Source organism: Primulina tabacum, chromosome 10 (assembly GCF_025594145.1).
Source record: "Primulina tabacum isolate GXHZ01 chromosome 10, ASM2559414v2, whole genome shotgun sequence".
In the NCBI taxonomy this organism is placed as follows: domain Eukaryota; kingdom Viridiplantae; phylum Streptophyta; class Magnoliopsida; order Lamiales; family Gesneriaceae; genus Primulina; species Primulina tabacum.
This window is the reverse complement of record NC_134559.1, coordinates 75,698-88,964: the sequence shown is the minus strand read 5'-3', so window position 1 is coordinate 88,964 and position 13,267 is coordinate 75,698. Positions and strand designations below refer to the sequence as shown.

At 42.7% G+C, this 13,267-nt stretch overlaps 14 non-coding genes and 3 pseudogenes across 14 annotated transcripts; all 17 read right to left on the bottom strand.

Annotated features, from left to right (window-relative positions):
* Positions 1 to 435: 435 nt before the first annotated feature.
* On the bottom strand, positions 436 to 554 carry LOC142514483 (5S ribosomal RNA). The gene has a single exon (XR_012810373.1). It is a non-coding gene; the product is annotated as a 5S ribosomal RNA (ribosomal RNA).
* A 408-nt stretch (positions 555 to 962) lies between these two features.
* On the bottom strand, positions 963 to 1,081 carry LOC142512361 (5S ribosomal RNA; annotated as a pseudogene).
* A 622-nt stretch (positions 1,082 to 1,703) lies between these two features.
* On the bottom strand, positions 1,704 to 1,822 carry LOC142515078 (5S ribosomal RNA). Its single transcript, XR_012810940.1, has one exon. It is a non-coding gene; the product is annotated as a 5S ribosomal RNA (ribosomal RNA).
* A 684-nt stretch (positions 1,823 to 2,506) lies between these two features.
* Positions 2,507 to 2,624, bottom strand: LOC142517365 (5S ribosomal RNA). The gene has a single exon (XR_012813114.1). It is a non-coding gene; the product is annotated as a 5S ribosomal RNA (ribosomal RNA).
* A 685-nt stretch (positions 2,625 to 3,309) lies between these two features.
* On the bottom strand, positions 3,310 to 3,428 carry LOC142512933 (5S ribosomal RNA). The gene has a single exon (XR_012808907.1). It is a non-coding gene; the product is annotated as a 5S ribosomal RNA (ribosomal RNA).
* A 673-nt stretch (positions 3,429 to 4,101) lies between these two features.
* LOC142507616 (5S ribosomal RNA) lies at positions 4,102 to 4,221 on the bottom strand. The gene has a single exon (XR_012805869.1). It is a non-coding gene; the product is annotated as a 5S ribosomal RNA (ribosomal RNA).
* A 593-nt stretch (positions 4,222 to 4,814) lies between these two features.
* LOC142517074 (5S ribosomal RNA) lies at positions 4,815 to 4,933 on the bottom strand. The gene has a single exon (XR_012812836.1). It is a non-coding gene; the product is annotated as a 5S ribosomal RNA (ribosomal RNA).
* An 867-nt stretch (positions 4,934 to 5,800) lies between these two features.
* Positions 5,801 to 5,919, bottom strand: LOC142507952 (5S ribosomal RNA). Its single transcript, XR_012806187.1, has one exon. It is a non-coding gene; the product is annotated as a 5S ribosomal RNA (ribosomal RNA).
* A 687-nt stretch (positions 5,920 to 6,606) lies between these two features.
* LOC142508905 (5S ribosomal RNA) lies at positions 6,607 to 6,725 on the bottom strand. Its single transcript, XR_012807102.1, has one exon. It is a non-coding gene; the product is annotated as a 5S ribosomal RNA (ribosomal RNA).
* Positions 6,726 to 7,405: 680 nt separating this feature from the next.
* Positions 7,406 to 7,524, bottom strand: LOC142509396 (5S ribosomal RNA). Its single transcript, XR_012807572.1, has one exon. It is a non-coding gene; the product is annotated as a 5S ribosomal RNA (ribosomal RNA).
* Positions 7,525 to 8,207: 683 nt separating this feature from the next.
* Positions 8,208 to 8,326, bottom strand: LOC142514602 (5S ribosomal RNA). The gene has a single exon (XR_012810490.1). It is a non-coding gene; the product is annotated as a 5S ribosomal RNA (ribosomal RNA).
* Positions 8,327 to 9,009: 683 nt separating this feature from the next.
* Positions 9,010 to 9,128, bottom strand: LOC142509014 (5S ribosomal RNA). The gene has a single exon (XR_012807207.1). It is a non-coding gene; the product is annotated as a 5S ribosomal RNA (ribosomal RNA).
* A 596-nt stretch (positions 9,129 to 9,724) lies between these two features.
* On the bottom strand, positions 9,725 to 9,843 carry LOC142512698 (5S ribosomal RNA; annotated as a pseudogene).
* Positions 9,844 to 10,476: 633 nt separating this feature from the next.
* LOC142509269 (5S ribosomal RNA) lies at positions 10,477 to 10,599 on the bottom strand. Its single transcript, XR_012807452.1, has one exon. It is a non-coding gene; the product is annotated as a 5S ribosomal RNA (ribosomal RNA).
* A 684-nt stretch (positions 10,600 to 11,283) lies between these two features.
* LOC142507994 (5S ribosomal RNA) lies at positions 11,284 to 11,402 on the bottom strand. The gene has a single exon (XR_012806228.1). It is a non-coding gene; the product is annotated as a 5S ribosomal RNA (ribosomal RNA).
* Positions 11,403 to 11,998: 596 nt separating this feature from the next.
* Positions 11,999 to 12,117, bottom strand: LOC142508238 (5S ribosomal RNA). The gene has a single exon (XR_012806462.1). It is a non-coding gene; the product is annotated as a 5S ribosomal RNA (ribosomal RNA).
* A 595-nt stretch (positions 12,118 to 12,712) lies between these two features.
* Positions 12,713 to 12,835, bottom strand: LOC142511278 (5S ribosomal RNA; annotated as a pseudogene).
* Positions 12,836 to 13,267: the final 432 nt, after the last annotated feature.

Below are 13,267 nucleotides of genomic sequence, written 5' to 3'. Positions count from 1 at the left end.
CCGTCTCCGGAGTAATCTGCATCATACCCTTCCGCACAGAACCGGATCACGACAACAAAAATCGCTAAATGTTCCCAGAAAATAGCGAATGTAAAGCTATTATTATACCTGGAATACGATAAAATGGAACCGAAATCGAATTTCAGACTTTCTTAGCGGATTTCTCGAGGAAACGGAAGTTTAACAGAAGCGTAAAATCGCAAATTAGAGGGTCTCAGAAAAGGAAATCGGCTAAAATCTCGCCACCTCGTTACGGAGTAATGAGTCTCGTTCGTTTGCCCGTTTACAATCAAATTAGGAAAAAATTTTGTCCAAATCCGGCAGTGCCCGAGCTACGTTGATTTCACATGTCTTATATGGTCTCGATCGAGATTCAGATGATTTGAGCCAAAAATCGTCTGTCAACAAGTAATCAAAAATAGAAAAACACGAAAAGGGATGCAACACGAGGACTTACCAGGGGGTCACCCATAATAGTACTGCTCTCGCCCAAGCACGCTTAACTTCGGAGTTCTGATGGGATCCGGTGCATTAGTGCTGGTATGATCGCACCCGACATTGAGAGGGATTTGTATTCTTATATACCTCGAGTACGTGTGGAGCGGGTGGCGATGGACAACACGCGGCACTGCTCAAGCTCAATCAGCCTTGAAGCTAAGCGTTCTGGCGCGATGGAAGAGCTAGGATGGGTGACCTCCCTGGGAAGTTCTCGTGTCGCGATCGTTTACTTAAATTATGGCTAAAACAGTCGAAATAATTGTTTTTTATTAGTTAATCGTCTCCGGAGTAATCTGAGTCATATTCTTCTGCACAGAACCGGCTCACAACAACAAAAATCGCTAAATGTTCCCAGAAAATAGAAAAAAAAATAAGAATGTCTCATTTTGTCCCGATCGAGATTCAGATGATTTGAGCCGAAAATCGTCTGTCAACAAGTAATCAAAAATGGAAAAACACGAAAAGGGGTGCAACACGAGGACTTCTTAATGGGTCACTTATCCTAGTACTGCTGTCGACCAAGCACGCTTAACTTCGGGGTTCTGATGGGATCCGGTGAATTAGTGCTGGTATAATCGCACTCGACATTCAGTGGGATTTTTATTCTTATATCCCTCGAGTACGTGTGGAGCGGACGGCGATGGACAACACCCGGCACTTCTCTCGCCCAATCAGAACCATGAAGTTAAGCGTTCTGGCACGATGGCAGAGCTAGGATGGGTGACCTCCCTCAGAAGTCCTTGTGTCGCGACTGTTTACGTAAATTATGGATAAAACAGTCGAAATAATTGTTTTTAATGAGTTAACCGACTCCGGAGTAATCTGCGTCATACCCTTCCGCACAGAACCGGCTCACGAATGTAAAGTTATTATTATGCTTGAGATAAGATAAAATGGAACCGGAATTTAATTTCGAACTTCCTAAGCGGATTTCTCGAGGAAACAGAAGCTTAACAGAAGCGTAAAATCGCAAATTAGAGGGTCTTAGAGAAGGAATTCGGCTAAAATCTCGTCAGTTCATTGCGGAGTAATAAGTCTCGGTCGTTTGCCCATTTACAATCAAATTAGTTTACAATTTTGTCAAAATCCGGCAGTGCCCGAGCTACGTTGATTTCACATGTCTTATCTGGTCCCGATCGAGATTCAGATGATTTGAGCCGAAAATCGTCTGTCAACAAGTAATCAAAAATAGAAAAACATGAAAAGGGGTGCAACATGAGGACTTCACAGGGGGTCACCCATCCTAGTACTGCTCTCGCCCAAGCACGCTTAACTTTGGAGTTCTGATGGGATCCGGCGCATTAGTGCTGGTATGATCGCACCCGACATTGAGTGGGAAATTTATTCTTATATCCCTTTAGTACGTAGGAGCGGGTGGCGATGGACAACACTCGGCACTGCTCTCGCCCAATAAGAACCATGAAGTTAAGCGTTCTAGCGCAATGGAAGAGCTAGGATGGGTGACACTCCCTGGTAAATCCTCGTGTCGCGATCGTTTACGTACATTATGGCTAAAACAGTCGAAATATTTGTTTTTGATGAGTTAACCGTCTCCGGAGTAATATGCGTCATAACCTTTCGCACAGAACCGGCTTACGACAACAAAAATCGCTAAATGTTCCCAGAAAATAAAAAAAAAATTAATAAGAAGAAAATAGCGAATGTAAAGCTATTATTATGCCTGGGATATGATAAAATAAAACCGGAATCAAATTTCGAACTTTCTAAGCTGATTTCTCGAGGAAACAGAAGCCTAACAGAAGCTGAAAATCTGAAAATAGAGGGTCTTAGAGAAGGAATTAGGCTAAAATCTCGCCACCTCATTGCGGAGTAAAGAGTCTCGTTCGTTTGCCCGTTTATAATCAAATTAGCCTACAATTTTGTCCAAATCCGGCAGTGCCCGAGCTACGTGTATTTCCCATGTCTTATTTGGTCCCGATCGAGATTCAGATGATTTGAGCCGAAAATCGTCTGTCAACAAATAATCAAAAATAGAAAAACACGAAAAGGAGTGTAACACGAGGAATTTCAAGGGGTCACCCATTCTAGTACTGCTCTCGCCCAAGCACGCTTAACTTCGGAGTTCTGATGGGATCCGGTGCATTAGTGCTGGTATGATCGCACCCGACATTGAGTGGGAAGTTTATTCTTATATCTCTTGAGTACGTAGGAGCGGGCGGCGATGGACAACACTCGGCACTGCTCTCGCCCAATAAGAACCATGAAGTTAAGCGTTCTGGCGCGATGGAAGAGCTAGGATGGGTGACACTCCCTGGTAAATCCTCGTGTCGCGATCGTTTACGTAAATTATGGCTAAAACAGTCGAAATATTTGTTTTTATTGAGTTGACCGTCTTCAGAGTAATCTGCGTTATACCCTTCCGCACAGTATCGGCTCACGACAACAAAAATCGCTAAATGTTCCCAGAAAATAGAAAAAAAAATAAGAATAAGAAAATAGCAAATGTAAAGCCATTATTATGCCTGAGATACGATAAAATGGAACCAGAATCGAATTTCAAACTTCCTTAGCGGATTTCTCGAGAAAACGGAATCTTAACAGAAGCGAAAAATATCAAATTAGAGTGTCTTAGAGAAGAAATTCGGCTAAAATCTCGTCAGATCATCGCGGAGTAATGAGTCTCGTTCGTTCGCCCGTTTACAATCAAATTAGGCTACAATTTTGTCCAAATCTGGCAGTGCCCGAGCTACGTTGATTTCACATGTCTTATCTGGTCCCGATCGAGATTCAGATGATTTGAGCTAAAAATCGTATGTCAACAAGAAACCAAAAATAGAAAAACACAAAAAAGGGGTGCAACACGAGGACTTCTCAGGGGGTCACCCATCCTAGTAGTGCTCTCGCCCAAGCACGCTTAACTTCGGAGTTCTAATGGGATCCGGTGCATTAGTGCTGGTATGATCGCACCCGACATTGAGTGGGATGTGTATTCTTATATCCCTCGAGTACGTGTGAAGCGGGCGGTGATGGACAACACGCAGCACTTCTCTCGCCCAATCAGGACCATGAAGTTAAGCGTTCTGGCGCGATGGCAGAGCTAAGATGGGTGACCTCCCTGGGCAGTCCTCGTGTCGCGATTGTTTTGGCTTAAACAGTCGAAATAATTGTTTTTAATGAGTTAACCGTCTCCGGAGTAATCTGTGTCATACCCTTCAGCACAGAACCGGCTCACAACAACAAAAATCGCTAAATTTTCCCAGAAAATAGAAAAAAATTAAGAATAAGAAAATAACGAATGTAAAGCTATTATTATGCCTGAGATAAGATAAAATGGAACCGGAATTTAATTTCGAACTTCCTAAGCGGATTTCTCGAGGAAACGGAAGCTTAACAGAAGCGGAAAATCGCAAATTAGAGGGTCTTAGAGAAGGAATTCGGCTAAAATCTAGCCAGCTCATTGCGAAGGAATGAGTCTCGTTCGTTTGCTCGTTTACAATCAAATTAGGCTACAATTTTGTCAAAATCCGGCAGTGCCCAAGCTACGTTGATTTCACATGTCTTATCTGGTCCCGACCGAGATTTTGATGATTTGAGCCGAAAATCGTCTGTCAACAAGTAATCAAAAATAGAAAAACAGGAAAAGGGGTGCAACACGAGAACTTCCTAGGGGGGTCACCCATCCTAGTACTGCTATCGCCCAAGCACGCTTAACTTCGGAGTTCTGATGGGATCCAGTGCATTAGTGCTAGTATGATCGCATCCGACATTGAGTGGGATGTTTATTCTTATATCCCTCGAGTACGTGTGGAGCGGGCGGCGATGGACAACACGTGGCACTGCTCTCGCCCAATCAGAACCATGAAGTTAAGCGTTCTGGCGCGATGGAAGAGCTAGGATGGGTGACACTCCCTGGAAAATCCTCGTGTCGCGATCGTTTACATAAATTATGGCTAAAACAGTCGAAATAATTGTTTTTAATGAGTTAACCGTCTCCGGAGTAATATGCGTCATACCCTTCTGCACAGAACCGGCTCACGACAACAAAAATCGCTAAATGTTCCCAGAAAATAGAAAAAAAATAAGAAGAAGAAAATAGCAAATTTAAAGATATTATTATGATTGGGATACGATAAAATGGAATAGGAATCGAATTTCGAATTTCCTAAACTGATTTCTCGAGGAAACAGATGCTTAAAAGAAGCGGAAAATCGCAAATTAGAGGGTCCTAGAGAAAAAATTCTGCTAAAATCTCGCCAGCTTATTGCGGAGTAATGAGTCTTGTTCGTTTGCCCGTTTACAAACAAATTAGACTACAATTTTGTCCACAAGTAATTAAAAATAGAAAAACACGAAAAGGGGTGCAACACGAGGGCTTCACAGGGAGTCACCCATCCTAGTACTGCTCTCGCCCAAGCACGCTGAACTTCAGAGTTCTGATGGGATCCGGTGCATTAGTGCTGGTATGATCGCACCTGACATTGAGTGGGATGTTTATTCATATATATTTCTCGAGTACGTGTGGAGCGGGCGGCGATAGACAACACGCGGCACTGCTCTCGCCCAATCATAACCATGAAGTTAAGCGTTCTGGCGCGACGGCAGAGCTAAGATGGGTGACCTCCCTTGGAAGTCCTCGTGTCGGGACCGTTTACATAAATTATGGGTAAAACAGTAGAAATAATTGTTTTTAATAAGTTAACCGTCTTCAGAGTAATCTGCGTCGTACCCTTCCGCACTTAACCGGCCCACGACAACAAAAATCGCTAAATGTTCCCAGAAAATAGAACTAGGATGGGTGACCTCCCTCGGAAGTCCTCGTGTCGCGACCGTTTACGTAAATTATGGATAAAACAGTCGAAATAATTGTTTTTAATGAGTTAACCGTCTCCGGAGTAATCTGCGTCATACCCTACCGAACAGAACCGCCTCACGACAACAAAAATCGCTAAATGTTCCCAGAAAATAGAAAAAAATTAAGAATGAGAAAATAACGAATGTAAATCTATTATTATGCCTAAGATAAGATAAAATGGAACCGGAATTTAAATTTGAACTTCCTAAGCGGATTTCTCGAGGAAACGGAAGCTTAACAAAAGAAAAAAATCGCAAATTAGAGGGTCTTAGAGAAGGAATTCGGCTAAAATCTCGCGAGCTCATTGCGGAGCAATGAGCCTCGTTCGTTTGCCCGTTTACAATCAAATTAGGCTACAATTTTGTCAAAATCCGGTAGTGCCCGAGCTACGTTGATCTAACATGTCTTATCTGGTCCCGACCGAGATTCCGATGATTTGAGCCGAAAATCGTCTATCAACAAGTAATCAAAAATAGAAAAACACGAAAAGGGGTGCAACACGAGGACTTCCAAGGGGGTCACCCAACCTAGTACTGCTTTCGCCCAAGCACGCTTAACTTCGAAGTTCTGATGGGATCCGGTGCATTAGTGCTGTTATGTTCGCACCCGACATTGAGTGGGATGTTTATTCTTATATCCCTCGAGTACGTGTAGAGCGGGCGGCGATGGACAACACGCGGCAATGCTCTCGCCCAGTCAGAACCATGAAGTTAAGCGTTCTTGCGCGATGGAAGAGCTAGGATGGGTGACACTCCCTAAGAAATCCTCTTGTCGCGATCGTTTACGTAAATTATGGCTAAAACCGTCGAAATAATTGTTTTTAATGAGTTAACCGTCTCCGGAGTAATCTGCGTCATATCCTTCCACACAGAACCGGCTCACGACAACAGAAATTGCTAAATGTTACCAAAAAATAGAAAAAAAATAAGAAGAAGAAAAAAGCGAATTTAAAGCTATTATTATGCTTGGGATACTATAAAATGAAACCAGAATCGAATTTCGAACTTCCTAAGCGGATTTCTCGAGAAAACGGAAACTTAACAGAAGTGGAAAATCTCAAATTAGAGGGACTTAGTGAAGGAATTAGGCTAAAACCTCGCCACCTTGTTGCGGAGTAATGAGTCTCGTTCTTTTGCCCGTTTACAATAAAATTAGCCTACAATTTTAGTCCAAATCCGGCAGTGCCCGAGCTACGTTTATTTCCCATGTCTTATCTGGTCTCGATCGAGATTCAGATGATTTGAGACGAAAAATCGTCTGTCAAAAAGTAATCAAAAATAGAAAAACACGAAAAATGCGTGCAACAAGAGGACTTCCTAGGGGGTCACCCATCCTAGTACTGCTCTCGCCCAGGCACGCTTAACTTCGGTGTTCTGATGAGATCCAGTGCATTAGTGCTGGTATGATCGCACCCGAATTGAGTGGGTTGTTTATTCTTATATCCCTCGAGTACGCGTGGAGCGGGCGGCGATGGACAACACGCGGCACTGCTCTCGTCGAATCAGAACCATGAAGTTAAGTGTTCTGGTGCGATGGCAGAGCTAGGATGGGTGACGTCCCAGGTAAGTCCTCGTGCCGCGACCTTTTACGTAAATTATGGCTAAAATAGTCGAAATAATTGTTTTTAATGAGTAAACCGTCTCCAGAGTAATTTGCGTCATACCCTTCCGCACAGAACCGACTCACGACAACAAAAATTGCTAAATGTACCCTGAAAATAGAAAAAAATAAGAAGAAGAAAATAGCGAATGTAAAGCTATTATTATGCCTGGGATACAATAAAATGGAACCGGAATCGAATTATGAACTTACTAAGCGGATTTCTCGAGGAAACAGAAGCTTAACAGAAGCGGAAAATTGCAAATTAGAGGGTCTTAGCGAAGGAATTTGGCTAAAACTCGCCACCTCGTTGTGGTGTATTAAGTCTCGTTCGTTTGCCCGTTTACAATCAAATTAGCCTACAATTTTGTCCAAATCCGGCAGTGTCCGATATACGTTGATTTTGCATGTCTTATATGGTTTCGATCGAGATTCAGAAGATTTGAGCCGAAAATCGTCTGTCAATAAGTAATCAAAAATAGAAAAACACGAAAAGGGGTGCAACACGAGGACTTCCCAGGGGGTCACCCGTTCTAGTATTGCTCTCGCCCAAGCATGCTTAACTTTGGAGTTCTGATGGGATCTGGTGCATTAGTGCTTGTATGATCGCACCCGACATTGAGTGGATGTCTATTCTTATATCCCTCGAGTACGTGTGGAGCGGGCGGCGATGGACAACACACGGCACTGCTATCGCCCAATCAGAACCATGAAGTTAAGCGTTCTGACGCGATGGCAGAGCTAGGATGGGTGACCTCCCTGGGCAGTCCTCGTGTCGCGACTGTTTACGTAAATTATGGTTAAAACATTCGAAATAATTGTTTTTAATGAGTTAACCGTCTCCGGAGTAATCTGCGTCATACCCTTCTGCATAGAACCGGCTCACGACAATAAAAATCGCAAAATGTTCCCAGAAAATAGAAAAAAAAAATAAGAAGAAGAAAATAGCGAATGTAAACCTATTATTATGCCTGAGATACGATAAAATGGAACAGGAATCGAATTTCGAACTTCCTAAGCGGATTTCTTAAGGAAACGGAAGCTTAACAGAAGAGGAAAATCGCAAATTAGAGGGTCTTAGTGAATGAATTCGGCTAAATTCTCGCCACCTAGTTGCGGAGTAATGAGGCTCGTTCGTTTGCCTGTTTACAATCAAATTAGCCTACAATTTTGTTCAAATCCGGCATTGCCCGACCTACTTTGATTTCACATGTCTTATCTGGTCCCGATCGAGATTCGGATGATTTGAGCCTAAAATCTTCTGTCAACAAGTAATCAAAAATAGAAAAAATGAAAAGGGGTGCAACACGAGAACTTCCCAGGTGGTCAACCATCCTAGTACTTCTCTCACCCAGGCACGCTTAACTTCAGAGTTCTGATGGGATCCGGTGCATTAGTGCTGGTATGATCGCACCAGACATTGACTGGGATGTTTATTCTTATATCCCTCGAGTACGTGTGGAGCGGACTGCGATTGACAACACGCGGCACTTCTCTCGCCCAATCAGAACCATGAAGTTAAGTGTTCTGGCGCGATGGCAGAGCTAGGATGGGTGACCTCCCTGGGAAGTCCTCATGTCGCGACCGTTTACGTAAATTATGGCTAAAATAGTCGAAATAATTGTTTTTAATGAGTTAACCGTCTCCGGAGTAATCTGCGTCATACCCTTCCGCACAGAACCGGCTCACGACAACAAAAATCGCAAAATGTTTCAAGAAAATAGAAAAAAAATAAGAAGAAGAAAATAGCGAATGTAAAGCTATTATTATGCCAGGGATACGATGAAATGGAACAGGAATCGAATTTCGAACTTACTAAGCGGATTTATCGTGGAAACGCAAGCTTAAAAGAATCGAAAAATTGTGAATTAGAGGGTCTTAGAGAAGGAATTCGGCTAAAATCTCGTCACCTCGTTGCGGAGTAATGAGTCTCGTTCGTTTGCCCGTTTACAATCAAATTAGGCTACAATTTTGTCAAAATCCGGCAGTTCCCGAGCTACGTTGATTTCACATGTCTTATCTGGTCTCGATCGAGATTTAGATGATTTGAGCCGAAAATCGTATGTCAACAAGTAATCAAAAATAGAAAAACACGAAAAGGGATGCAACACGAGAACTTCCCAGGGGGTCACTCATCCTAGTACTTCTCTCGCCCAAGCACGCTTAACTTCGGTGTTCTGATGGAATCCGGTGCATTAGTTCTGTTATGATCGCACCCGTAAATGAGTGGGATTTTTATTCTTATATCTCTCGAGTACGTGTGGAGCGGGCGGCGATGGACAACTCGCGGCACTGCTCTCGCCCAATCAGAACCATGAAGTTAAGCTCGAAATAATTGTTTTTAATGAGTTAACCGTCTCCGGAGTAATCTGCGTCATACGCTTCCGCACAGAACCGGCTAACGACAACAAAAATCGCTAAATTTGTACATGAAAATATGAAAAAAAATAAGAAGAAAAAAATAGCGAATGTAAATCTCTTTTATATCTGAGATACGATAAAATGCAACATGAATCGAATTTCGAACTACCTAAGCGGATTTCTCGAGTAAACAGAAGCTTAACAGAAGCGGAAAATCGCAAATTAGAGGGTCTTAGAGATTGAATTCGGCTAAAATATCGTCAGCTCAATGCGGAGTAATGAGTCTCGTTCGTTTGCCCGTTTACTATCAAATTAGGCTACAATTTTGTCAAAATCCGGCAGTTCACGAGCTACGTTGATTTCACATGTCTTATCTGGTTCCGATCGAGATTCAGATGATTTGAGCCGAAAATCGTCTGTCAACAAGTAATCAAAAATAGAAAAATACGAAAAGGGGTGCAACACGAGGAGTTACCAGGGGGTCATCTATCCTAGTACTGCTCTCGCGCAAGCACGCTTAACTTCGGAGTTTTGATGAGAACCGGTGCATTAGTTCTCGTATGATTGCACCTGACATTGAGTGCGATTTTTATTCTTATATCTCGCCCAATCAGAACAATGAAGTTAAGCGTTCTGGCGTGATGGCAGAGCTAGGATGGGTGACCTCCCTGGGAAGTCCTCGTGTCGCGATCGTTTACGTAAACTATGGCTAAAATAGTCGAAATAATTGTTTTTAATGAGTTAACCGTCTCAACAATATCTGCGTCGTACCCTTCTGCACATAACCGGCTCACGAAAACAAAAATCGCTAAATGTTCCCAGAAAATAGAAAAAAAAATAAGAAAAAGAAAATAGCGAATGTAAAGCTATTTTTATGCTTGGGATACGATAAAATGGAACATGAATCGAATTTCGAACTTCCTAAGTGGATTTCTCGAGGAAACGGAAGCTTAAAATAAGGGGAAAATTGCAAATTTGAGGGTCCTAGGGAAGAAATTCGGCTAAAATCTCGCCAGCTCATTGCGGAGTAATGAGTCTCGTTCGTTTGCCCGTTTACAATCAAATTAGCCTACAATTTTGTTCAAATCCGGCAGTGCCCGAGCTAGGTTGATTTCACAAGTCTTATATGGTCCCGATCGAGATTCAGATGATTTGAGCCGAAAATCGACTGTCAACAAGTAATCAAAAATAGAAAAACACGGAAAGAGGTGCAACACAAGGACTTCCCAGGGGGTCGGTCACCCATCCTAGTATTGCTCTCGCCCAAGCACGCTTAACTTCGAAGTTCTGAAGGGATCCGGTGCATTAGTGCTGGTATGATCGCACCCGACATTGAGTAGAATGTTTATTCTTATATTTCTCGAGTACGTCTGGAGCGAGCGGCGATGGACAACACGCGGCACTGCTCTTGCCCAATCAGAACCATGAAGTTAAGAGTTCTGGCGCGATGGCAGAGTTAGGATGGGAGACCTCCTTGGGAAGTCCTCGTGTCGCTACCGTTTACGTAAATTATGGATAAAACAGTCGAAATAATTGTTTTTAATGAGTTAACCGTCTCCGGAGTAATCTGCGTCATACCCTTCCGCACAGAACTGGCTGACAACAACAAAAATCTCTAAATGTTCCCAGAAAATAGAAAAAAAATAATAAAAAGAAAATAGCGAATGTAAAGCTATTATTATGCCTGGGATACGATAAAATGGAATCGAAATCGAATTTAGAACTTCCTAAGCGGATTTATCGAGGAAACGAAAGCTTAACAGAAGCGGAAAATCGCAAATTAGAGGGTCTTAGAGAAGGAATTCGGCTAAAATCTCGCCCCGCTTATTGCGGAGTAATGAGTCATGTTCGTTTGCCCGTTTACAATCAAATTAGGCTACAATTTTGTCAAAATCCGGCAGTTCACGAGCTACGTTAATTTCATATGTCATATCTGGTCTCGATCGAGATTCAGATGATTTGAGACGAAAATCGTCTGTCAACAAGTAATCAAAAATAGAAAAACACGAAAAGGTTTTCAACACGAGGACTTCCCAGGGGGTCACTCATCCTAGTACTGCTCTCGCCCAAGCACGCTTAACTTCGGAGTTCTGATGGGATCCGGTGCATTAGTTCTGGTATGATCGCACCCGACATTGATTGGGATTTTTATTCTTATATATCTCGAGTACGTGTGGAGCGGGCGGCGATGGACAACACGCGGCACTGCTCTCGCTCAATTAGAACCATGAAGTTAAGCTCGAAATAATTGTTTTTAATGATTTAACCGTCTCCGGAGTAATCTGCGTCATACCCTTCTGCACATAACCGGGTCACGACAACAAAAATCGCTAAATGTTCCTAGAAAATAGAAAAAAAAATAAGAAGAATAAAATAGCGAAGGTAAAGCTATTATTAAGCATGAGATACGATAAAATGGAACCGGAATCGAATTTCGAACTTCCTAAGCCGATTTCTCGAAGAAACAGAAGCTTAACAGAAGCGAAAAATCGCAAATTAGAGGGTCTTAGTGAATGAGTTCGGCTAAAATCTCGCCAGCTCATTGCGGAGAAATGAGTCTCGTTCATTTGCCCGTTTACAATCAAATTAGGCTACAATTTTGTCCAAATCCGGCAGTGCCCGAGCAAAGTTGATTTCACATGTCTTATCTGGTTCTGATCGAGATTCAGATGATTTGAGCCGACAATCGTCTGTCAACAAGTAATCAAAAATAGAAAAACACGAAAAGGGGTGCAACACGAGGACTTCCCAGGGGGTCACCCATCCTAGTGCTGCTCTCGCACAAGCACGCTTAACTTCGTAGTTATGATGGGATCCGGTGCATTAGTGCTGTTATGATCGCACCCAACATTAAGAGGGATTTTTATTTTTATATCCCTCGAGTACGTGTGGAGCAGGCGGCGATGGACAACACGCGTCACTGCTCTCGCCCAATCAGAACCATGAAGTTAAGATCTAAATAATTGTTTTTAATGAGTTAACCGTCTCCGGAGTAATCTGCGTCATACCCTTCCGCACAGAACCGGCTCACGACAACAAAAATCGCTAAATGTTCCCAGAAAATAGAAAAAAAATAAGAAGAAGAAAATGGCGAATGTAAAGCTATTATTATGCCCGAGATACGATAAAATGGAACAGGAATCGACTTTCGAAATTCCTAAGCGGATTTCTCGGGGAAACGGAAGCTTAACAGAAGCGGAAAATCGAAAATTATAGGGTCTTGGAGAAGGAATTCGGCTAAAATCTCGCCAGCTCATTGCGGAGTAATGAGCCTCGTTAGTTTGCCCATGTACAATTAAATTAGCCTACAATTTTGTCCAAATCCGGCAGTGACCGAGCTACGTTAATTTCACATGTCTTATCTGGTCTCGATAGAGATTCAGATGATTTGAGCCGAAAATCGACTGTCAACAAGTAATCAAAAATAGAAAAACACGGAAAGAGGTGCAACACAAGGACTTCCCAGGGGGTCGGTCACCCATCCTAGTATTGCTCTCGCCCAAGCACGCTTAACTTCGGGGTTTTGATGGGATCCGGTGCATTAGTGCTGGTATGATCGCACACGATATTGATTGGGATGTTTATTTTTATATCCCTCGAGTACTTGTGGAGCGGGAGGCGATGGACAACACGCGGCACTGCTCTCGCCCAATCAGAAGCATGAAGTTAAGCGTTCTGGTGCGATGGCAGAGCTAGGATGAGTGACCTCCCTGGGAAGTCCTCGTGTCACGACCATTTATGTAAATTATGGATAAAACAGTCGAAATAATTGTTTTTAATGAATTCACCATCTCCGGAGTAATCTGCGTCATACCTTTCAGCACAGAACTGGCTCACGACAACTAAAATCGATAAATGTTACCAGAAAATAGAAAAAAATAAGAAGAAAAAAATAGAGTACGTAAAGCTATTAACAGAAGCGGAAAATTGCAAATTAGAGGGTCTTAGAGAAGGAAGTCGGATAAAATCTCGTCACCTTGTTGCGGAGCAATGAGT